The sequence below is a fragment of the Balaenoptera acutorostrata genome, chromosome 4 (genome assembly GCF_949987535.1).
Source record: "Balaenoptera acutorostrata chromosome 4, mBalAcu1.1, whole genome shotgun sequence".
NCBI lineage: Eukaryota > Metazoa > Chordata > Mammalia > Artiodactyla > Balaenopteridae > Balaenoptera > Balaenoptera acutorostrata.
The window spans coordinates 147,464,245-147,488,561 of record NC_080067.1 but is presented as its reverse complement, the minus strand read 5'-3'; the positions used below and the strand labels follow the sequence as shown (position 1 = coordinate 147,488,561).

The window sequence follows — 24,317 nt, the reverse complement described above, 5'->3', positions numbered from 1 at the left end:
GGAGAGGCAAGGGTTGCGGGGAAGCCCGGGGAGGACGCGAGAGCCTTGGAGACTTCTCTCTAGAAATCTGGGGGAGGTAGGGGGCTTGGCTGCTGTAGCTGCACCAGCCTCGGTTCTCCCTTTGCGCCCACCGTTTGAGCCGGGGAGGTGGCATCCGCAGCTGGCATTGAGCCTGGGCTTCTCCGCCCCCTGCTCGATCGTAATGCAGATGCGATGCTGCCAGTAGCTGCTCCTTCACCTGCCCCAGGACTCCCTCAGTCCACCCAGCAAGTTGCAGTCATCATCCAAAATCAGGGCCATAGAATTTACAGCTCTGCCTCCATTCCCCCCACCCCCACCCCTTCCCGCTTCCCCCGGGCTCTCTGCGGATTATCTAATTAATACTTGTTTAGCCACAGACACCAAGACCCAGAAATGCATTCAGTAATGCGAGCCACGAGGGTTATTATTTTATTTTAGATACGAAACGCAAGGGGGACAATTCCATAAGCTAAAGTCCATCGATTTCTACGGAAACAAGGAGTAGAAAACGCTACCTCCTCCAGCTGAATTGCGTTGGTTGTTTAAAAAAAAAAACAAGCCCATCTTCAAACAGCGGGGAGGTTGGAGGAAAGCTTCCCTCCTCCTTGCAGTTTCCAGTTACTTCTACTCAAGATTTGATTTTTATTGCTGTCTTCCCAATTTTAGAATCAGGTCTAGCTCTGCAAGGGACCCTTATGTCAGAGATCTTCAGCTGTATTGATTTTCAGATGGCTTTAACTATAAATCACATTTCCCCAAACTATATCCCAACTTTAACAAATCCCCAGCCACACAGAGGAAGGCCTGGTTGGGTCCCGTGATATAACCTCAGCTGATATTCCCCATAAATCTGCATAGTTATGCCAGAACTATTACATTCATATATTCACATTTCGAATTCAAGGTTGTAGAAGAAGTGTAATTTTTTTTAAAATGGTTATTTATACTCCTCAGTGTCCAGTCTTGAGGGGTTTCCAAAGACATCCGACAGCTCTCAGAAGATTGTAACCTTGTAAAAAGCCCATGAAATTTATTAAGGACATTGACATATGGGCTACATGACATATAAGTTGCAACATTAGAGACATTTGCTCTAGTAATTAAACAGCACAAGAGAAGTTTTTAAAAATCCAGTCTAATTAAGGTTTGTCCTTCAGGAAACTCCTGACTCCATCTAGTATGAGTGTTCATGAGCTTTTCATTTTAAGAGGGCTAGTTTAGGTTTGTGAGTAAACAAGTGCAGTAAGGTATAGTCACAGAGAAACTTGTGCAGTTTTAATGGAGGGCAGAGCTGCCGCGTCCGAAAATGTTGCAGGCAGAAGGGACAGCATCTGATGGCCATACCCTTTGTGGTCTCTGTTTTTATGAATGGTCTTAGAGTTCCTGATCCCTACTCAGAACTATGGTGCTGGCTGGATTTGGGAAACAATCATTTAACCTCCCAGGTGTTTTAACTGAAATCATATGTGGCAGTCTTCCCGTTGGCCGGCTTCGGGTTTCTTCTACAGCATCCTTGAAGGGCTTCTCCAAGAAAGAAGCCACTTTCCGTGGTGTTGGTGACCAATGCAGTGGGGAGGGAGGAGGTGACCCCCTCACTCCTTGATAGCAGCCCCGCATCCTCTCCAGACTGGCCCATGTTCCCTCACCGCACCCATAGCCTACCCCCCTCCTCCCCTCCCCCTCCTTCTCCCCCCTTCTCCTCCTCCTCCCCTTCCTCCCTCCAGCCTGAGCACCTCCATTTTCAGCCATACACTCCCTTGGTCCATTCAGGAAAACTAAAGCCCTACAGTGAGATGGGCCCTCCCTCCTTGCAAAGAGCAAACACCATCATCGTGTCCCTGGACAGCAGGAGGTGAGGAAGGGTCTCACCCTCCAGCCCAAGGAGCTCACCAGGGATTCCTTCCAGGAATACGAGGCGCGCTTGGCCAGAAAGATTGTCATTGATGCTTATGTTGATGTTCCCTGGCTCTGACGACTAACTCTGAGTTCCTTTTATACCAGCAGTTCTCAGACTTTTTGGTCTCAGGCCCCCTTTACACTCTTAAAAATTGAGGACCCCCAAAGAGCTTTTGTTTATGTGGATCATATCTATCAATAGTCAGCAAATGAGGAAACAGAACTGAGACATTTTAACAATATGTAGTAATTCATGTAAAAATCATAATAACAAACCCATCACACAGCAACATCAATAACATTTTAATGACAACTAACTTCTGAGAAAAATTAGGAGTGACATTATTTTGCACTTTTGCAAATTTCTCTCTGCCTTAATAGGAGGCAGCTGGATTCTCATATCCGCTTCTACGGTACATTCAGTCTATTATGAAGTCTCTAGAAAATTCTACCAACAGGCAGGAGAGAATGAGCGTGAACAAGGCAAATAACATTTTTGTATTATCATAAAAAGAGTTTTGAGCTAAAGGACCCCCTGAAGGGTCAGACCACACTTTGAGAACTGTTGTTTTGCACTAGCTTTCTTTGGTTTCTATGTTTGCATCTTAAGTCCTTTTCAACATATAAAGAGTCCTTTGTACCAGGCACTGTGTCAACAACTGGGAGGAAAAGGCAAAATAAGAGCTGGTCCTTAAGTTTGCAGACTAGATCGAGGGGCACTTTTCGTTTATCCTAGCGGCATCCCCCCCACCCCAGACTTAGCAGGAGGGGGACCCAGGCCACCTGCAGCCCAGAGGAAGCTTGTGGATTTATCTCTTCATTCTCCTGCAGCTTCATTTCCCACCTGCCCCCAGGCTCCTTCTCAGCAACTTAACGAAAGTTTAAGTGAAAGGCTCCTCTTCTCTCGCTTTTTAAACCTGTCCTGATCCTGCCCTTCTGCGGCTACTGCTTCTGACGCCCCTCCCACTGAAAATGCTGCCTGCACCCCTCATCCCAACTTCCTCCCCTCCCCCACTCACTCCTCACCTACAACTCTCTGCCCACACATTGACAGGCTCTGTCCCTGTGGACAATTCTCCATCCTTATCCCTACCCACCCCCTTGGCAGCATTGCACACTGGGCTCTTCATCCACGCCTGGCATTTTCAAGCCTGACTCTTTCTGCCTGCGCCTTGAGGCAGGGCTCCAGAATTGCTAGTTTTCAAAGCTTCCAGGAGAATCTGGAATTTGAGCCTGGGAGAAATGAGATAAAATGTCAGATTGAAGAGGCTCAGTGCCCTCATAATCCTGAATTGATTTGGAAATTTCAGTATGCATCCCTGAGGTCTTTCATATTTAAAAAAACCATTCCTTGCTGTGTTGACTGAAAGGACCTAGAAAAAGTGAGCATCCCCAGTGCCTGAATTAGGGTTTCTAAATATCATTTCCCTCTACACCAGGCCTCCTTGGAGAAGGCTGACTCCAGGCTTGGAACAGAAACCCAACAAGATGACCCTGGGACATTTTGTCATACCAGAAAGTAAGGATGTTAGCAAAGATTCCTGAGATCCTATCAAGAGCTGGGGCAGAGCTGCAACAATTTAAACATCATTGAAAGTAGTAATTGCAATGGCTCAGAACACTTCAATTATGTTGAAACTTACTCGTTCATAATGTTCTTTTTAAAAGTCCATTGTTTATCTTTGAAGAATGCTAAGGAACCCAATTCATTGTTTTTAAAAACTGGCAGAGAAAGGAAAAGAGTCAAGCATGTATTGTCTTGACTTTCTTGTACAAACCATGCCTCAGTGGTTATGGGAATAACTGATGAAGGGAAATTTCTCTTTATAGAAGTATTGCAGCTAATAAGTGAAGGAATGATTGAATTAGACTGTTGTCATTCTGCAGCCCCTAAAGAATTAATGGATCTAGGCACTGAGCATACACAGCTGATAACACCACACAGCATTCCGTGCCTCCTGATGGAAGGCCACGATGCTGCCTGTGAAATGTTCTGGTCAAAAAATCAAACCTGAATCTGATTAAGCCTCTAGACCACAGGTTGTCAAACCATATCCTGGGAGCCAGATCTGGCCTGCTGCCTGTTTTGGTAAATAAGGCTTTGTTGAAACACAGCCACACCTATTTGCTGAAGTAGTTGCAACAGAGACTGTATGGCCCTTAAAACCTAAAATATTTACTGCCTAACCCTTTATAGACAAAGTCTGCCAACCTTGCTCTAGATCACAAGAGTCCCAAGACCCTTATCAGTCAACTGCAATTTAGGGACTTTATTTGGATCCTGATTTGAACATATTGAAAAAGTTACTTATGAGACAGAGACATTTGAACACTAGTTGGATGATGTTGTGGAATTATTAACATTTTAGATGTAATAATGGCGTGTGTGTGTGTGTGTGTGTGTGTGTGTGTGTGTAGAGTTCTCATCTAGTGGGGGCATATGCTGCAGTGTTTACGAATGAAATGAGGTTTGTTTCAAAATAATATGGGTTGGTGGGGAAAGTACCAGGCAGTGTTCTCAGTGAAATAGATAATCCTAATAACTAACCGTATCCACAGGCATCATTATTATTCGCATTTTACAGATGACAACCGAGGCACAGATTCAAAATCTGAGCTCTGATTTCAGATTCTGTGCTGTTCGTCACGGGGCTTGGGCCACCCCTTTGATGTGGATTTTCTGAAGATCACAGGATGGTCGAGCTGGGAAGGACCTCCAGAGGAACACCTGCCAGGGAGAGCCTACCAGCAGCATCCACGGATCCACATGGCTCCTTTAAAAGACATATGTTGAGTGCCCCTCTGGGTCAGATGCCACATTACAGCCAGAGCCACATGGACCAATAAGACCAGACAGCCCCTTCCATCAGAGACCACAGACAGACTGTAAATATACTTCTTTTTTGGAGACACCACTCCCGCTTCTGGGTGGAGGAGAGTTGGGGGTGGTGAGCCTGGAGATGGAGACCAATTTGGAGGTCATGGCAGGGGTCCATGAGGAAGATGGCAATGGGCACTGAAAAGGAGGGTTTAGCATTTCATGTTGAGAAGTTAAACCTGCGCAACATAGGGAAGAAGGATGATAGGGCTCACGTTAGGACACAGTATACAGACATCTGTGTTATCATTGCTTCTGTCTGCCCGCGGCTGGTGCCCGTCAACTTTCAGAGCTGAGCCACAAATCCCATCTCACCTTGATCCTCAAACAGTGGGAGGCAGGGGGTGGCGGATGTCCCTGTTTATGAGGGGACGTTGAGGGACAGGAGCACTGAGCTCCCACCACATCCTGGACGCTCTTAGCTCTAACTCACATCCTCTGACTTATTCTCCGAGGTGGGCATCCTGTGCTCAGGCCGTGGAGGAGGGCACCCAGGCAGAGTCGAAGGTCAGCCTGAGATCACGGCCAGTAAATAGCCAACCTGATATGAATCCGGTCCATAAACTGCCCAAGCCTGTGTTCTTTTTCCTAAACCATGTTGCCTTCTTTATTTTTTTAAATTTTATTGAAGTATAATTGATTTACAAGGTTGTGTTAATTTCTGCTGTTACAGCAAAGTGATTCAGTTATACGTATATATATATATTTTTAAAATATTCTGGTTTATTTATTTATTTATTATTTATTATTATGGTTTATCACAGGATATTGAATATAGTTCCCTGTGCTCTGCAGTAGGCCCTTGTTGTTTATCCATTCTATATATACTAGTTTGCATCTGCTGATCCCAAACTCCCAATCCTTCCCTCCCCCTCCCCCCCCCCCTTGGCAACCACAAGTCTGTTCTCTATGTCTGTGAGTCTGTTTCTGTTTTGTACATATGCTCATTTGTGTCATATTTTAGATTCCACATATAAGTGATATCATACGGTATTTGTTTTTCTCTTTCTGACTTACTTCGCTTAGTATGATAATCTCTAGGTCCATCCATGTTGCTGCAAATGTCATTATTTTATACATTGTCTTCTTAAAATGACTCATCAGGCAGATCTTGGGACACAGGGAAGTAAGGGCTCACTTCCGACTTCCTTATACCAACCTTCCCTCATGCATTTAAAACAGGTCATGGCTTTACAGAAAGCCATGTACACTTTCAGGAACACATCACTTGGATAAATAAGGCCCATCAGTATTATATTACATCAGCTGGGTTCCACCTAGGCAAGGCTCTACCTAGAAAAGTAGGCTGCCAAACTCGTGGAGGTTTCCAAATGTTTGTCCACCGCCAGCCCTGCTCTTTGAATGAGTGCAGAGGTAACAGCCAAAGGAAGGCACAAAGACTCTGAGCCCAGAGACCTGGGATCAACTTCTGCCACAGACCACTGGAACGTCCTCAGACAACTTTCTTCTGCTCTCTGAGCCTTGGTTTCTAAGGAAACACCCTCCTCCAGGGGCGTGTTTTCATCGAATCAGCATGAATGGCGACCCCTGGAGCTGTGTATCAGTGTCGTTTTGCTTGCTTTATTAGGCTCCCTTGATTCTCTTTGTTCACATTGTAACTGCTCCAAAGCCAGGAGGCAGATGCTAGTCACCTGAAAAGGCATGCATTTGGTTATGATTCCTGTGCCATGAGTGGAAACCACTGTCCTTGGCATTTCAGTTGCCAAACCACTTAAGGATCATTTGAGAAAGGTGTATCAGTCTTGGGATTGTCTAAAACTTTCTGCTGTTAACGTCCAGAAAGCCCAGCATAAGTGCTTGCAAAAAGGTGTCAGGGGCTGGGGGATTCCTGGGGACCACAGTAGGAAACCCCTGTGGTGGCAGGATAATGGTCCCCTAAAGATGTCCATGTCCTTGTCCCTGGAACCTGTGAATAAGTTACCTTATATGACAGAAGGGACTTTGTAAACCTGATTAAATTAAGGCCCTTGAGCTTGGGAGAACAGCCTGGATTATCCCAATTTCCTAGCTGTGGTCAGAGGGAGCCATGATTACAGAAGAACTGTCAGAAAGATGCAATGTTGCTAGCTTCGAAGAGGGAGGAGGGGGGGTCACAAGCCAAGGAATTCAGGTGACCTGAGAAAGTTGTAAAGGCAAGGAAATATTCTCCTTCAGAGGCACCAGAAAGGAAAGCAGCCCTGTTGGCACTTTGATTTTAGCCCAGTGAGATCCAAGTCAGACTCTGTGACCTTTAGAAGTTTAAGATAATAAAATTCATGCTGTTTTAAGCCACCAAGTTTGTGGTCATTTGTTACAGCAGCAATAGGAAACTAACACACCACTCTTAGGAAACTGTATCACTTCATACTTTAATGGCACAGAGATTGATACTGTAGGGAAAAACACAGATATTGATGACTGTGAGTCCAAAAAGGATTCAGGAGAGTTGGCTGGAGTATGAAAAATTTTAAGAATAGCTTACCAACTTATTTCACCTATATTTTATGTCTATACAGCAATACCTAAATTGGGCCGAAAACCTCTTTTCTAGGCATTAAACAAAATACCTAAGTGTTAAGAAAGTATCGTATAATGATTTAACTGTAACATTTTTTTTTTTTTCTCAGTGGTGCATGAAATAGTGGTTCTTTCCGCCGAGGTGTGTATCTTTCTATGATTAGAGTTGGTGAAATTGACAACACTTGTGGAAGTCTTTGCTACATAGTAGCCACTCACGAGATGCTGTACCTTTCCGGAAAATATTGTCTTGGATTTTAAGACTGGGTCCCCTTGGCTGTGTATATCTGGGATTTGGGGGAGTGCCCACCTTCACTGTCACTCGGCTCTAGGGTGCGGTTGGGATGCCCTCCCTCCCCCTCTGCAACTTCGCTGCTCTTTCCCATTGCACTAGGAACGGTCTCCATTTCTCATTCAAGAGACAGGGACTCCTTTGGTTATGATGGCGCACAGGTGAGAGGGTGGAATCTTCGCCGCGGTCAGCGAAGCTCTGGAGTTCAGAGGTCCTTCAAGTTCGGTGACTTTTACATCGTCGTAGTTAATTAATCTTCGTGCCAACGCAGGCAGAGTCCTTGAGTGGTGAAATCAGAAGTGGGTTGCCGGCCACAGACCGACTCATTTCTCTGCACGAATGTCTTCTTTAATGCCCTGTTTTTACTTCGGTCACCGTCTGAAAGACTTAATCGCTTCCCTTTCCTGGTAGAAGTCTGGAGGAAGACAAATTCAAGCTAGCGCCTGCAAAAGCATCTGTTTTGACAGGGGCCATTTAGAGAATGGGGCTGTCTTTTATGTGGATGTATGAGTTTGTGGGAGGAAAAAAGTGAAAGCACGAAGAAGGGAGGGAGTGAAGGAGAAAGAATAAGGAAGAAAGGGCAGGAGAGAATGTGAGTCAGACTGCAGTGGGTGTGGGGAGCGGCTGGGAAACCGCATCATCTACCCCTCCCCCTCCCAGCAGATTCCCGTGCCCAGTGGAGTTTCAGAGCCCCTGGCTGGTCCAGTTTAAATCAGATCAGCTTCATCTCGCACAGGAGAAAAAAGCAACATGGGCCCCAGAAACCACCCTCTCTCTCAAACTCGGGGCACAGAATGCCCTCCCTACTGCCCTCCCCCGCAAGCTCAGGGTGCAGCAGCCCATGTGAGACATTGGGGTGGGGCTGGAGGAGTGAAGGCAAAGGACCCCAAGAGGCAAATAATCAGAAAGGCCCTTCGTCTCCAAAAGGCAGCTAACCCTGGCACTTGACCTCAGATTGCCCCCATGGGTGGCCTGCTGTGTGATGTGGGACATCTAGTCTGGCAAGGTCCTAGCAGACAGTGGGGACCCAGAAGGCAGTGCTGCATTTCCTTGTGGGATGCCATTGTCAAAGGTGGGAGCAGGGCTCCAGGCAGCAGTGGAATGCCCAAGCATGCCCGGCCCCTGCCCTGAGCTCCCGGGCCCTTGTCTTGACACTGCAGAGACACCAATAAAATCCCACCAGCAGAGACGCTGGAAATGGGGTGGGCCAACCCAGAGCAGTTATGGGAGAACTCATTAAAAATCTCAGAAATTCCACCAGAGCGTCACATATAGGGTGACTGCCCAGCTGTGGCCTGCAGACTCGAGGACCCCCTCGGCACTGCCCATCCCCCATCCCCGGCTCAAAATGGTACCACCCCCTGCACCCTGGTTCTTAGGTCTGGGCACCTGCGCCCATCCTGCCCCTGCTCCATCCCCAAGAGGAAGCACATCAGCTGACACCCGGCCCACATCCCATTCTCTCCTCTCCCAAGGACTCCCACTAAACTGGCTACAGAGAGCCTGCACTACTACCAAGATTCGTCAGTCTTAGCTTTTACTTCCCAATACGTGCAGACAGTGAGAAGTTCCCAGACGCACGAGGAGAGCCAGCAACTGAAGCGGAGCCATGATCGGAGGGGGCAGTGGAGAACTTAACACAGAATTCTAAGGCTTTTTCCCTGAGGGAAATTTCAGGAGCTATTCTAAGAAGGAAATAAGAGCTTTTACTGTTAAAAAAAAAAAATGCAAGTGGAGCTCAAAAAAGAATTCTTGGAGATAAAAACATAATTTTTGAGAATAAAAGAAAAACTCATAGAGGCAGTACATGGCAAAAGGGGCAGAGCTGAAATCTGAGGTGTAAATGAGCAGCTCAATGTAGGTCAGGGAATGGTTGGCAGCCCCAGAGTAAAGAGATGAAGAGGTGGGGACCACGAAAGGATAGATTTATGGGGAAGGGGATCTAGGGGACTTTCACCGTCATGTCACAAGTTTCAGGAAGGTAGAACTGAAATGATGGAGGAGAAGCAAAGACTAAAGATACAAACATTCCTTGAGCTAAAGACATCAGATCAAAAATCCTCACCAAATACTGGGTGCAATTATTGAAAAGGACACTCAGGAATTTCAATGATAAAGAGGAAATTGTTTAAACTGTGTGTCTGGCTGGCACGGGAGTGTCTCCAGAAGACTGAATGGCAGTAGAACAACCAATCCGAGGTGCACGGGGCTGGTCCCAGAGTGAGCAGCTTTTGTCAGGAAAGAGCTCTCTGCTCCAGGCCCCTCTGTCTTGTCACTAACCTTAAACTAGGCACCCCCATACTCTACTCATCTTAGACTGGAGCACACTTTTCAAATCTTTTACAATACTTTGCCTAACTTTTGGATTTTTTCTGTACATCAGAGAAGTAGAAATGAAGAATAAGTAATTAACAGATGGCCAGATCTCTTCCCTAGCTGCCCCTTCAGTAGTCTCACGAACAAACTGTAGAACAAGATAGCATCTAAAGAAAGACCACAAGGAGTCAACAAGCTTGCACACAGTGGGGGACGGCGATCACTCTGACCCCCCATCTCAATGATTAACTGAGATTACTTCCGTTTCCCCCCCTTTTTTAATTAATTAATTAATTTATTTATTTATTTATGGCTGTGTTGGGTCTTCGGTGCTGCGCGCAGGCTTTTCTCTAGTTGTGGTGAGCGGGGTCTACTCTTCATTGAGGTGCGCTGGCTTCTTATTGCGGTGGCTTGTCTTGTTGCGGAGCACGGGCTCTAGGCACGTGGGCTTCAGTAGTCGTGGCACACGGGCTCAGTAGTTGTGGTGCACCAGCTTAGTTGCTCCGCGGCATGTGGGATCTTCCCGGACCAGGGCTCGAACCCGTGTCCCCTGCATTGTCCCCTGCATTGGCAGGCAGATTCTTAACCACTGCGCCACCAGGGCAGCCCCCCACCCCCATCCCGCTTTTTTTAAAGATTTTTTTCTGATGTGGACCATTCTTTAAAGTCTTTATTGAATTTGTTACAATACTGCTTCTGGTTTATGTTTTGGTGTTTTGGCCACGAGGCATGTGGGATCTTAGCTCCCTGACCAGGGGTCAAACCCGCACCCCCTGCATTGGAAGGCAAAGTCTTAACCACTGGACCACCAGGGAAGTCCCCCCTTGTTTCCCTTTAAAAACTTTCATGGCCGAGCAGAATCTTCGGGGGTGGTTTTTGGGAGACACTGAGTCTACCATCCCCCCAGATTGCTGTCTTTCTGATTAAAAGCAACCTCCCTTTCTACCTGCTTTTGCCTCTCTCCAGGATTGATGTTTGAGCGGTAAGCAGCGGGACCTGTCGGTAACACCAGGATTCTCTTTCCTTTGGGAGGGAGCGGGGAGTGCGGTGTGCCTTCCTGTGCCACTTGTGAAAAAGATCTTACTCGTGAAATACATCAACCAAACGGAAAACATGAATTAGAAGGAGGAATTCAAGAAAAGGAAGGCGCAGTGTATAAGAGACAGTGACCAGTGATACAGTAAAACTCAGAGCTGAATCTGAACAGCTGTTGAGAATAGGACGGAAAGGCTTAACGCAATTGTTGAGGAAGGATTCTTGAAGCAGAGGAGGCAGGATATGAAAAAATAAAACGGCTCAGAAACTGAGAACCCAGTGTCCTGATTATTTCGCCAAGCTCTTTCATTTAGGCGGGGAGGGGTAGGGCGGGGATGAGGGGGAAGGGGTCTAGCCTGGGTTAGGGTGGGGATGGTGGGAGGGGGTGTGGGAAGGGTTACTTGAGGAGAGAGGGGAGATGCCCCGGGTCCCACAACAAGGACTGAATCCTGACGCAGGATCCACTACTGTGTCCCATCTTCACACTGCCTTACCTTCCTTATCTGTAAAATGGGAGAGAAAACCCACTTCACTGGAGACGATGAAATTAGTACATAACAAATGCCAATCACTTCATCCAGAGCTAGCACATTTTGATTGCTTGATAGTCACTAGCTTTTATTTTAATGAATAACAATGATTATTATTATTGATGTGATAGAAAAATACAGGTTCAACCATGTTTAAACATTTTTTGTTTTTAATTTAAAAACATAGAACTTCATTTATGCCATTATAAAAACTTACCAGAAACCCTTTCAACGTATACTCTGGGTTTGGAATATTGACACTCCTGCCCTGGTGACAAACCTGTGCCCCACGGCGTCCTGTGGAGGAAATCCCTTTCTAAAGACCTGGGGCAGGCGGGTGTGGTGCCCTGTCCCTGAGTGAGCCAGGCAGGTGGACCCGGCCAGGCTGACTGGCTTGGGTTGGGTCTGGAGGATGGAGTTTGTTTGCTTTTTTCTGGGAAGTTGGGGCCTCTCCCCCTCAGGTGGCTGGCGGCCAAGCCTACAGCCAACAAGAAAGCACCTGAAAAAAAAAGTCACAAGACACTTCTGCCTCCGGGCAAAAAGCAGGATGTGGACCTGTGTACAGAGTGAGATGGTAACTATTCGTTTTTCAACCACAAGAATAGGATTTGAATCACAAGCCAACAGTGCACTCAGGAGCTCCCTTCAGCCAGCCAAACTCCTGCAAAGGGCCTTACTTCCCTGCATGAAGAGGAGAAAAGGTCAAGAGTGACCTCTCCCACACATCTGGGGGCCAGGTGTTCTCACCCGGGTTACCCTCCCGTAAGAGTCACTAAGGGGTCTTGGTCAGGGAGGGTGGAGCCAGAGCTGTCAGTACTGGACTTCGGGGCTTCCTGGGGGCTTGGGGGATGAGGACCTCTGGCGAAACTTATCTTCTTGGGAAGTGTTTAAAGCCAGACAATCACCATTATAATAGTTACTATTCATCAGCCGCCATATGCCAGGCTCTTACACACTTTATCTCATTGAATCCTTAAGCAACAGTGGGCAGTGAACATTATCACCCCCAGTTTACAGGTGAGGCAATGGAGACCCCGACAAGTTAAAGAACTTGCCACATGGCAGGTGGAGAGGATGTTGGCCCCCGGGCTGGAGTAACAGATTCACTGCATAGCTTCAGGAAGAATTTGTGGGCAATATATTTCCTTAGGCTTTTCTTTCATCAATACCTGTAGATTAGTTCCATCTGAGTGAAGCTTTTATTTGGTTTTGAAAGAAACTACTCTTAACGCATCTGTAGTTTATCAGGGTGTCGTGGAGGCAAGCTCTCCCCACCTCCACCCCATGAAATGCAGGCAACCTTGCCTTATCGGGTCTTGAAGGCTGGTGGCTTTCTATTTACGAATGAGGGTGGTGAACTTGCCTTTCTGCTTGGGGATGTGATGGCTGCAACGGCTTTCTTTTTCGAGCTCTTTGCGATAACCTTGGGCTGGGGCATTTTGTACTCGAAGCTCAAGGCTAAATAAATAAGCTCCTATCCTTGGGTCTTGTTTTCACCACATTAGACATTGAACTTCATGGAGTCCCTTGATGAAAACCAAGCATGAACCCTAGGGACGATCTTGCACAACCCAGGAAGGACAATCAAGGGTATGAAAATGATCTTTGGCTCCGAGCCCCAGCAGGGAGTTGGTGAGTTCTCAGGTCCCATCTGACCTGGGCCCTCAGAAGCATTTGATTCAGGGCTGACCTTTCCACTTTCACTCTTTTTTCTACTGATCTCTCTGCCATCTCTCCCCTGCTTTTCCTCTATTCTCCCTGTTCTCTCCTTCTCAGGTTCTGGTTCCTCCCTCCCCAACCCTTTAGTGTTGGAGATCCGGGGTACCGTCCTTGGTCCACTCCTGTGCCCTTGGGGTCTCACCCAGATCATGGCTTGAAATATCACGTCAGTTTTCAGTACCTGATCAGCCCTCTCCTCGACTCCCAACACTAGGGTTCTAGAGCCTCTGCCTCCTTGACAATCCACTGGGATTTTTAATAGACATCCCAAGTTCAACATGATCAAAACGAACTTCTGCTTTATTACCCTTCCCCTCCACCCCTCCCCCAAACCATCTACATGCTGTGTTCTCCACCTCAGTTAATACCCCACCCGTTCTTCTAGTTGTTCAGAACACAAATTCAGGAGACACCCTTGATTTTTCTTTCCCTCACACCCCACGTGCATGCATCAGGAATCATCTGACTCCACCTTCCAAATTTATGAGAAACTGACCACCCACTTCGCATTCCTCCACTTCTCCCTGGTCTGGGCCACCATCATCTCCCACCTGCCCTAGCCTCCCAGCTGGTCTCCTGGCTGTCACACCTGTCCTCGTAGTCTGTTCTCTGCCCAGCTGCCACAGTGACCTTGTTAAAATACGTCACATCGTGTCACTCCTCTGTTCAAACCTCTGCAATGGTTCCCAGGGGCTCACGTCTTACAGTTGACTTGCGAGGCCCTCTAGGGAGGCCCCTCCTCCTGGAAACCTCGGGGCATCCAGCCTCATTGCTAGTCCAGGGAATGCTCAGATGTGCAGCACCCTTAGGGCTCTTTGTTGCCTATTCCTTCTGGAGTGTTCTCCCTCTGGACAGCTTCATACTGCATGCCCTCACTTCCTTCAAGCGCTTGCTCAGAGGCTACCTCTCTATTCCCAGTCACAACCAGCCCCTTCTCCCCAGACTGGCCCAGGTGCTCCCTGACCCTTGCCTGCCTCTACTTTTTTGTCTTCCAGCCTTCCTTTCTTTTCCCTCCCTCCCCTCCCCTTCCTCTCTCCCTCCCCTCCATCCCTCCTTCAGTTCCTTCCTTCCTCCCTCCCTCCCTCCCTCCCTTCCTTCCTTCCTCCCTCCCTTCCTTCCTTCCTGCCTTCCTCCCTTCCTTCCTTCCTGCCTTCCTCCTTCTTTCTCTCTTCCCATAGCACTTGTCATTTTATAACAAACCAGGCAAATGAATCACTCATTCTGTTTGCTCTTTACTGCTCACGGTCTATCTCCCTGCGTACCCCCCTCCTACCGCTCATAAACTCCACATGGGCAGCAATCTTTGCCTATTTTGTTTGTTAACACATCTCAAATGCCTAGGACAGAGGTTCGCATGCTGTAAGTACTCAGTGCATATTTGCGGGAGGAAGGAAGGAAGGAAGGAAGGAAGGGAGGGAGGGAGGGCGGGCGGGGGGAGGGAGGGAGGAAGGAAGGAAGGAGGGAAGGCAGGAAGGAGGGAAGGAAGAAAGGAGGGAAGGAAAGAATTGAAGGAGTCCCACGATTGCCCCCAGGGCCCCTCTTCCTTCCTAGAGTCCCAGCATGTTCCACAGCCTGGGTAGCCCTTAAAAATCCTCCTGGCTGATGGGGTTGCCGCCGCCGTGGGCTGCACTCGGGGCACTGCTGGGGTCACCTCTGCTCTGCTGGCCACTCTCCAGTGATATCGCTCTCGTGAGTGGGAGGCTGTGTTAGTTCTTAGTTGAGCTGAATTGTCTACTAAGCTATGAAAATGGCAGTGCCTTGGGCCCAAGACATGTGGTCGTAACCCACTCTTCATCTTCTCCTGGGCGGGAGATGCTCCGGGTGCAGACCAAAAGAAACATCTATCAAGGAAAGGCTAGAAGTAAATAACAAAGTCCTACTGTATGGCACAGGGAACTATAGTCAATATCTTGTAATAAACTGTAATGGAAACCATGTATAACAATCACTTTGCGGCATACCAGAAACTAACACAACATTGTAAATCAACTAGACTTCAATAAAAATAAATATTAAAGGAAAGGCTAGAAGAACAAGCTGAGGACATCAAAATTCTTGTTTGGTTTCTTCTGATATTAACAAGAATATCCTAGTAAATAAAACTTTGATTAAAAATGATGTCATGGGGGTTTAAGTCATTTTCAAGTGAGTGGGCACTGAAGCTTCTAATTTTTGGCAAAAGATTGATGAGATAATTTTTCATCATTTCTGTCACTAAATATTTAGGATATATATAACTCCTCTTACACATGTCATGTAAACCCAGTTGATTCCCAGAATATATGTATGTTAAACACTTTTCTAAGGCATGATTCTTTTAAGTCCATTTATTTCTTACTACACCTATTTCCCATGTTATATAATTTTGCGCTAAAATGCCTTTAAAAAAGTCATTGTGATATGTTCCCTCTATACCAACTTTAATGAGAGTTTTTATCATGAATGGATGTTGAATCTTGTCAAATGCTTTTTCCATGTCCATCGAAATGATCATGTGGTTTTTATCTTTCCTTTTGTTAATGTGGTGTATCACATTGATTGATTTGCAGATATCGAACCATCTTTGCATCCCTGGAATAAATATATATATATACAATGGAATATAACTCAGCCATAAAAATGAATGAAATTCTGCCACTTACAACAACATGGATGGACCTAGAGGGTATTATACTTAGTAAAATAAGTCAGACAGAGAAAGACAAATACCTTATGTTACCACATATGGAATCTAAAAAAAAAAACACAAACAAATGAATATAACAAAACAGAGGCAGACACAGATATAGAGGACAAACTGGTGGCTCCCAGGGGAGAGAGGGAAGGGGGAGGGGCAAGGTAGGGGCAGGGGATTGAGAGGTACAAAATACTATGTATAAAATAAATAAACTACAAGTGTATGTTGTACAGCACAGGGAACATAGCCAATATTTGATAACAACTTTAAATGGAGTATAATCTATAAAGACTTTGAATCACTATGTTGTACGTCTGAAACTAATATAATATTGTAAGTCAATTATACTTCAGTAAAAAAAAAAAGTCACTGTGTTGTTTTGGAGTTCAGATTCATAAACTCTGAAATATGTTAATGTGAGTAGATCTGGATATGGACATAGTAAATGGTTTTCAATTATACTTCTAGCCAGAGACAGACAACACAGTAAGATGTTGGATTTGGCCCCAACTCTATATGCTGGGAAATTCTGCTGGGGAGGAAATCAAAGAGGAAAATGGAAACATGTTACATTGTACTTGGAGCCATGTGTGGTCTGGTTACCTTTCCCATACATGGTCTGGCTGGTCCCCTCTCTTTCCTTCTTTCCTTCTCTCTTTCTTTTTCTCTCTTCATTCCTCCCTCCCTCCCTCCCTCCCTTCCTTCCTTTCTCTCTTTCTCTCTTTCTCTATCTTCCTCCCTCCCTTTCTCTCTTTGTCTCTCTCTCTTCCTCCCTCCCTTCCTTCTTCCTTTTGAACTTGTCGCTTTCTGAGGTTCACTTTCATGGGTATCTTCTATCAACCAGGCCGACTGACCCTGGAACCTCAGGACCAAGCATCTGAAGTAGAGCAGAGAACCTGCCCAGGAGACCAGCTTGGGAGGCTGGTTAACATTTATTGGGAACTCACTGTGTACACAGGTATAGACGCTTTACTTTTATTAAGTTGTTTATAAACAATCAACCCTGTTTCACAGAAGAAGAAACTAGGGTGCAAAACGGTTAGGGCAGGAGCCTGGAGAGTAAGTGGTGGGTAGGTAACTGGGATGAGATGATTTTTCATTTGAGAGTATTTTGCAAAACGTAAACCCCTATACAAACCTAAAGGAAGCCTCAGGGCTTTGTTACTTGTGCGTCTCTAGAGGAGAGGAAGGATAGATTATTCCAATGCCTGAATACAATATTTTACTGCAAGAATATTTTACAATATTAAAATAAGAATATTGCAGGGCACAGTTAACAATATCATTAAGGGCTTCTCTGCAACTCTTTGGAGCTCTGGCTGCCTGACAGGAGCTTTACACGCATCCTAACTCTCACATCATCGTGTCTTATGGTGAGGAGATCTGGGATCCGGGGTCAGTTACCCACCAACCAGTACTCACCTCCCTGCATCTGGTTGCCCAGAGTGATCTGGGTGGGCTTTCCTGACAGCAGTTCAAACAGCTCTCTGCCCATCCTCCTGTTTGGGGAGCGCCAACAAGTCCTAACGCACTTGGAGGGCTCCCCGACCACCCCAGTCCACAGTGACCCCTGCCCTCTGCCATCACACACACCGCATACGGCACACACACACACACACACACACACACACACACACACACACACAAGCAAACAGACCACCTATTGATGGCTCATAAGCCACAAGCGCCTGGGCATCTGCTCTCGTGGGTGCAGGTTTCTCCTGGGCCTGCCCAGCACAGAGTCCTCTAGAACAAAGGAAAGAGGGTTCTGCCCAGAGCATCAGCTGAGACGGGCTGCCGTGAACGTCTCCAGGCACTGGGGATGTGGTTTGGAACCCAAGGGTCCTAATCTTGGGGGACTCTGCAGGCTCTCTGGGGGGACAGTCCCCTACCTGAGAAGCCGTGCATTTACCCTGCAGAGGAGGGGTTCGGTCACAGCCCCCTCTGTGCCCTGACCCCTGTCCCCTCTCCACACACCCCCTTCCAGCCAAGGCAGCTCAGTCAGGGAACTCGCGTGAAACGCCCTGTGTGTGAGGAAAATGAACGGTGTTGCTTATCCCATGATAGGAATTTATACACCTGGGAGCACATTGTGTCTGCAAACAGTTCTCTTTCCTAATCAATGGACAGAGGTTTGGAAGATCCCGCGGGCTTGGCAGTTCTCAGCCATCACCAGCACCTTCTCTTAAGCATGTAGCTTTGGGCTCCAGGGCAGAAGGGATTAGCCTGGGTCTTGTCTGCAATCCACTTTCACAACTGAAGAAATCGTTGAAAACAGTTCAAGTGACACCTGGGCCAGTTGATAATCAGGTCCCTCTTGGGAAATCCCTTGGGGGCAAATGCTCACTTTCTCCAGGGCCCCCTGCTTATGTGGGCAGGGAGATTGTGCCCTGGGTTCCTTTTAAGAATATAAATGTGGATTTCAGATCCATTGGAATCCGTTCAATCCCTGGTTGCTTTTTCCTCTCCCTGAATCAAACTTTTTTTTCCTGTCTAGAATATTTTGAAAAAAAAAAAAAAAAGAAAAGGCCCAGGTTGGTCTGTCTGCTGTGTGCCTGCCTGTTTGCAGCTGAGTCAATGAATCCCTCTTTGTTCGCTGCTACAAACCCCGCTTTGATCTCCCCCTGTCTCGTGTCCGTGTGTAACACTGTACCAGGTAATGAAAGGGTTTTTCTTGTGTTTCCGTTCTTTGTTTTCAAGGAACAACAGAGAGGGGGTATTTCCAGACTAGTGAGTACATTCCCAGAAGCAAGTGGCTGAGGAAGTGAATGCTGTAGAACAGAGTGGAGTTGAAGAAACCGCATCTCTTACTTAGCTGCTTATTTTCTTTTTTCCCCAAACAGTGACTTACCAAGCTCCTCATTACCAGGGTCAATTTCTGTCCTCAGAGACCTGCTTCCTGAGGAGATGGACTTCCAGATCATCTCAGGATGGAGCCAGTTGGGACGGGACCGCCCTGGGGGGCCGTTCCCTAGCACAGTTCGCAGGAATGAGGTCCGTAGGGCCAGTGTTGTCCACACCCTGCTCCCAGAGACCTCATTTGCTTGGTTTAACACCTGGCTCAGAGCCATCTGGAAATACCAGTTTTACCACACTAATTAATTAATAATCCAGGGCTGTGACCTCCCTGCTCAGCGGGACCACGATGGAGAAGAAGAATACGGGTGCTTTCAGGAGAGACACCTGCTCTGGGGAGCCCCCGCAGCCTTTCCCACCCCCCGCCCAGGAATGTGTCCACAAGTCCTCAGCTCCTGGGGCGGGGGGCGTGTCAGCTGTCCCTGCCGCCCTCTCAGGTGTCACCTGCTTCACAATCCTCTCCTGATGAGGCGCTCCAGGACACGAAGGGGACACTGCATGCAGCCAGCAGAGTCACATCCGTGGAAAGCAGACGTGAGAACCAGGACAAGGTTTGGCAGCTGCTTTGGTCTCAAAGATCAGGAAGGAAGTCGGGCAAACATCTAGTCTCAGGACCCTGACCTAATGGCTGGACAGTGTCCGCTGAGGATGGACACGTGTCTCAGAACATGCTATGTTTCATGACCTTCACTGGGCCAGGGGGGCCAGATGCTCCTGTCCGATGCCCAGGGGTGCCCTGCTCAGGTGCAGCTGCAGTCCTGTCTGGGCGAGGGTGATGGTATCCATCAGGGGCCGGGGAGAGGCCCTCTCCTGCCCAGGGAACCTCTGTGCTCTCTGCCGCCGTCATTCCTTTCCACCTTCCTCCCTCTCATGGCTATCATCCCGTCCCCCCACCCCTTGTCATTCCTTAGCCTACAGCGGTGTTGGAACCTCCCTTCGGTGGCACTCAGAACTGGCCACGTGCTACTTCCCAGTTCACACAGCCAGTGACACCAGCAACAACTTTCCAGAGTTCAAAGAAGGTCTCAGCTTCACCACGTCCTCTGCGCCTCACGATAGCCACGTGAAAATGGGTAGACTCCGGATTATCTTTCTAAAGAGGCATCTATTAGGTTTTATAATAAACAGTTTGCTGTTTTCAGACATCACATATTTGAAAAAAGGTTTTTTGGTCATTGATCAGTGCCTAATAAAGCTTTTCAGGGCGCTATACAATCTACAGCACATCATCACCATCACAAAACCTAGGAGTAGAAAGTGAATATCATGACGCCAAGTATGCTAATGTTCTCTTTATTTCAGGGGAAGAATAAGTACCTTGCATTTTTACAGTGATCTACGTTTAAAAAAATCCTCATTCAATTGGATTGTCTCAGCAATCTTTCCGGGGGCAAGAATGATTATTCCTGGTTTACATTTTGAAGAAACCGAGGCTTATATACTTGATGAATTGTTTGGAGTCACCAATAACTAGTAGATTTTGATTTGATTTTAGATTTTCTGACTTTTTTCTACTGTAGACCTCAAATTCCTTCCTAGAATTACGGCTTCTGGGTATAGACACCAAAAACAAGTGTGGGTGCACGTGTGCATATTCTCCCAACACCAAATGCAGCCATTCAGAGCTGCTCCTTCTCTGCCTGTTTTTCCGATGACCTACAGAACACAGGCCCGTCGCCGACCCTCCACACACACCTTTCAGTCGTTTTTCATGCTTTTTTTTCTCCAGTTTCTCCATGGAAGCTGATACATCAACACACACAGTCTTGGATGGTCCCACTATCCCTGGCATCTTGCTGGGGACACAGCTGCTGCTGCCCAAAGTTTGCAGAATGTGGCCTGGCTAGACTCGCCTCATGACCTGGAGAAGGAGGGTTTCTGGACAATTTTCCTGATGAATAAGAGTGAGCAGCCACGTAATTCTGCAGCTGAAGCAAATCCTCACCGCAGCTTTTCCTACCTGAAGACTGGTGGTGGATTGTCTCAACAATACAGCCCTTTTACTGAACAGTGGTCACCGATCGTGTCTTGTCCACACAGGGCCCATGTACTGTGAGCTCCCGGAGGAGGGATGGGGCCCTGGGGTGGGGGGCTTGCCCCGCCGTAGGCTCAGCAGATGGGGAACCCCAGCGAGCACAGGAACCCATGTCGGGGCACCTGCGCTCCGGAGCCCGGCAGGGTTAGCTCAGGTAGGAACTGCAGGTGAAAACAGGAGTGCTGGTGTTAGTGGGACAGTATTAAGGGAGGGTTGGGTTAAACCAGGGTGTGTGAATACCAGGTGATAAGAGAAATTAAATAACATTGTGCTGGACAAGCTGAAGTTAAGAACCAGAGCGTGAATTTCAGAACCCTTTTGAGTTCTTTTTACTGATGACTGGGAGAAAGACAAACTATGGCCTCCTAGGTCTTCATGTGGAACAAAGGGTAGGTCTCAGTAATTAATGATTTTAAAGGAACAATGAAGGTAGAAAGAAATGACTATTATCAGGCAAGAGAAGTCACCATAGCGGATACAGTGAATCAGTCTTGAAGACTCCCAGTTCTGTTCCAAGGGTGAAGATCAGCCTGATGCATGTTCTTGAGCTGTTTCGCAGGATCCAGACCCCTTTAAGTGCTCAACCACCAGGCTAACTGGAGCCTAAGGATTGATGACGCTGACCTTGGCTGACCCTTATGATGTCACTCAACTAGGTACCTGGACGGCACCAACCTGGAGTAAGCGTTGCCTCGTTTTAACGCTAATATCTCTGCCCCAAGGGCACGGGTTGCAGCCATATTTGAACATGAAACTTATGTTTGAGCTGTTGTCACACTGGGCAAGGCCATCTAGGACTCCACCTCTACTTGGAAGGTCACACTTGCCCTTTTATGAACGTGCCTGCACCCTTGGCTTAAAACGTCCCTGATTTTGCTGTCCGGGGGGGACAGTGCTTTGAGAGCTCTCTGCCTGACTCCTTATTTGTCACAAGTAATAAAGCTTCTGCTTTGATGGAAGGTTCTCGGTGTGTTCATTGGCTATGTACCCAAGTGATGGACACACAGAGTTCAGTAACAGTGGCTGTTGGATCAGAGACACACCAGGGGTGGGGGAAGGAGAGAGGGAAAAAGGTGGAAAGTAAGGAGTGAGGGGGAAGGGGGGAACCAGCTAGTGATGGGTGGGGTCATCTCGTGGGAGAATTAATAAACAGAAACCTCACAAAATGGAGTTGGGAGGCCAGAAGGGGGTGCTCTGCACCTACCACTGGACATCAACACAGATCCCCAGAAAAGAGAAGTACCTAGTATCTCAGGCAGGAAGGGACCCAGCTTTACTAACCCCAGCAGGAGGAAGGGAGACTTTCTCTTTGCCTGGCAAGAGCTCAGCCAATGACAAGCCAGTATCCTTCATATGCCCAGTTTCCTCCAATGGACCTTTTGTTTGCGAGAGCCTCTCCCACCTCTCCTTCTCCTCTATGTGTTTCCTCTCCTTTGCTTTACTGGGCTAGTAGGTTGTTCCGCAGAGCTGCCTGTCCTGAGTTACCGTTCCTTGCTGCTCCCAAAGAAACCTGCGTGGCTGGTAAAATAACTGGTTGTCTTATTGGTATAGTTTAACACCTGTTAACCTGGTCCTTGCTGATTTAGGAGGGCTGCCCTGATTTATCCCCAGGGCTACTAAGCTCACTTGGAAATTTTAGGTAAAACTAGAAAAACCTGTCTTGTAACTGAATATACTTTCTTCTTGTCTGTAGTTTTCTAACTGAGCTCTGAATACTTTGCCACAGGAAACGTTTATGTCACCTCCACCCTGTCTGAGCTGGCCCCTCCCTGGACACAAGAAGCAGGCTTGCCCCTCAGTGATTTTTCTGTAATACCCTGTCAACTGGGTCTTGATAGGGACTTCCCTGGTGGCGCAGTGGTTAAGAATCCGCCTGCCAATGCAGGGGACACGGGTTCGAGCCCTTGTCTGGGAATATCCCACACGCAGCGGAGCAGCTAAGCCCCTGCGCCACAACTACTGAGCCTGCGCTCTAGAGCCCGAGCTCTGCAACAAGAGAAGCCACCGCAGTGAGAAGCCCGCGCACCGCAATGAAGAGTAGCCCCCCCTCGCTGCAACTAGAGAAAGCCCGCGCGCAGCAACGAAGACCCAACACAGCCAAAAATAAATAAAATAAAATCTATAAAAAAACCCCCCAAACCAAAACTGGGTCTTCATCATTCCCCCGGCGTTCTTTATGCCTTCAATCTGCAAACTGCATTCACTAGGATTAAAAAAAAAAAGCTCAAATGTCCTCCCTTTATTTTTCCACATAACGACCCCAAAATCACATTTATACAGGAAAAATTCATCCCCATTTCATCATGATTCCTTGCATGGGTTTGTTCCTATGGCTGCCTCATTAGATGTCAATAATGAACACTGGTTTCTGGAGGCTCCCTGATTTGCTGACTTGGTTTTTATAAAGGTCTGGAGGAGCAAATGCTTTCAGCATCTAGTTATAAAGGGCGGTCTGGTGTCGTGAAAAGGGGCACAGACTTGGAAAGTAAACCAGCCTTACAGCCACCCTGGTGCCACCACTTCCGGCTATGGGGCTCTGGGTAAAGCGTCTCACCCTCTCTTGACCTCAGTTTCCACCTCTGTGAAGTGGGGCAATCGTTCTCCCCTCGTGGAACAGCAAGACTCCACGTGCTGTCATAAGCCTGGCACACAGGGTTCTGGGCCCCCTCTTCCCACCACGTTAGGCCAAAGACTAAGGACACCGAAAAACCCAAAATTTATTCAGTGAATCATTTGAAAGTTGTCAATACCAACATGACTAAAATGAGAACACAAGTCCACTCTGTGCTTCATTGTGTACAAAAGGGACAATTCAGAAAACCTCTGGTTTTAGAACAAAAGTCCAGGTGGATCCGATGCCATAGTCTCACCGTGGTTAAATGGAAGGAGAGAAATCTGGAGGTTAATACAACATCCGATGGGGTTCTTCTGCAAGATGCCAAGCTCTCCAGGCTTGGAGACGGCTCATGTTTCTGGCCTTCATGCTGAGAGGCGGGGGTGATGGGAGCCCAGAGGCCTGGAAGGCTCTAGAACTGATTCCAGCGCCGCCAGACAGAAGCTCTTCCACACCCGCTTTACTTCTGCCTGGTTCTGCTGATGCAGGAAAAACATTGACCCTCTGTTCTGAAGTCTGGTTTCTCAGGTGACGGCGGCATGTAATTCCCAGGACTGAGATGTGATAAACAATTTTAGGGCACACGATGGGCCCCTCGTGGTCTGGGCGCATCTGAGCTTCCTAATTTATAAACACAGAATACTTTTCTCATCACCTGTAAGTGCTTTTTATAACCTGGCAGATTATGCTATTCATAGAAGCCATTACTTACTTCTCCGTCATGCAATTTGGGGCTGATTCATCAAAAACGAGGCAGAGCCCTTCTACCAATGACACGGGCGAGATCACTGGACGGACTCGCTCACATGAGCCTGGGCACCGTGGCGGCACTTGTGGCCGGGGCCTTACAGCCCTGGCTGTCCCCGGAGGGCACTGCTGTCTGCCGGCGTCTGCAGCTGGGGCTTGGGGTGAGGGTAAGGATGGGGGAGGC

General features: G+C 47.5%; 1 long non-coding RNA gene across 1 annotated transcript; it reads left to right on the top strand.

The window, feature by feature from the left end:
• The first annotated feature begins 3,352 nt into the window (after positions 1–3,352).
• On the top strand, positions 3,353–20,767 carry LOC130708129 (uncharacterized). The gene is made up of 4 exons (XR_009008201.1): positions 3,353–3,436; positions 4,503–4,803; positions 16,726–16,839; positions 18,725–20,767. It is a non-coding gene; the product is annotated as an uncharacterized LOC130708129 (long non-coding RNA).
• The last annotated feature ends 3,550 nt before the right edge of the window (positions 20,768–24,317 follow it).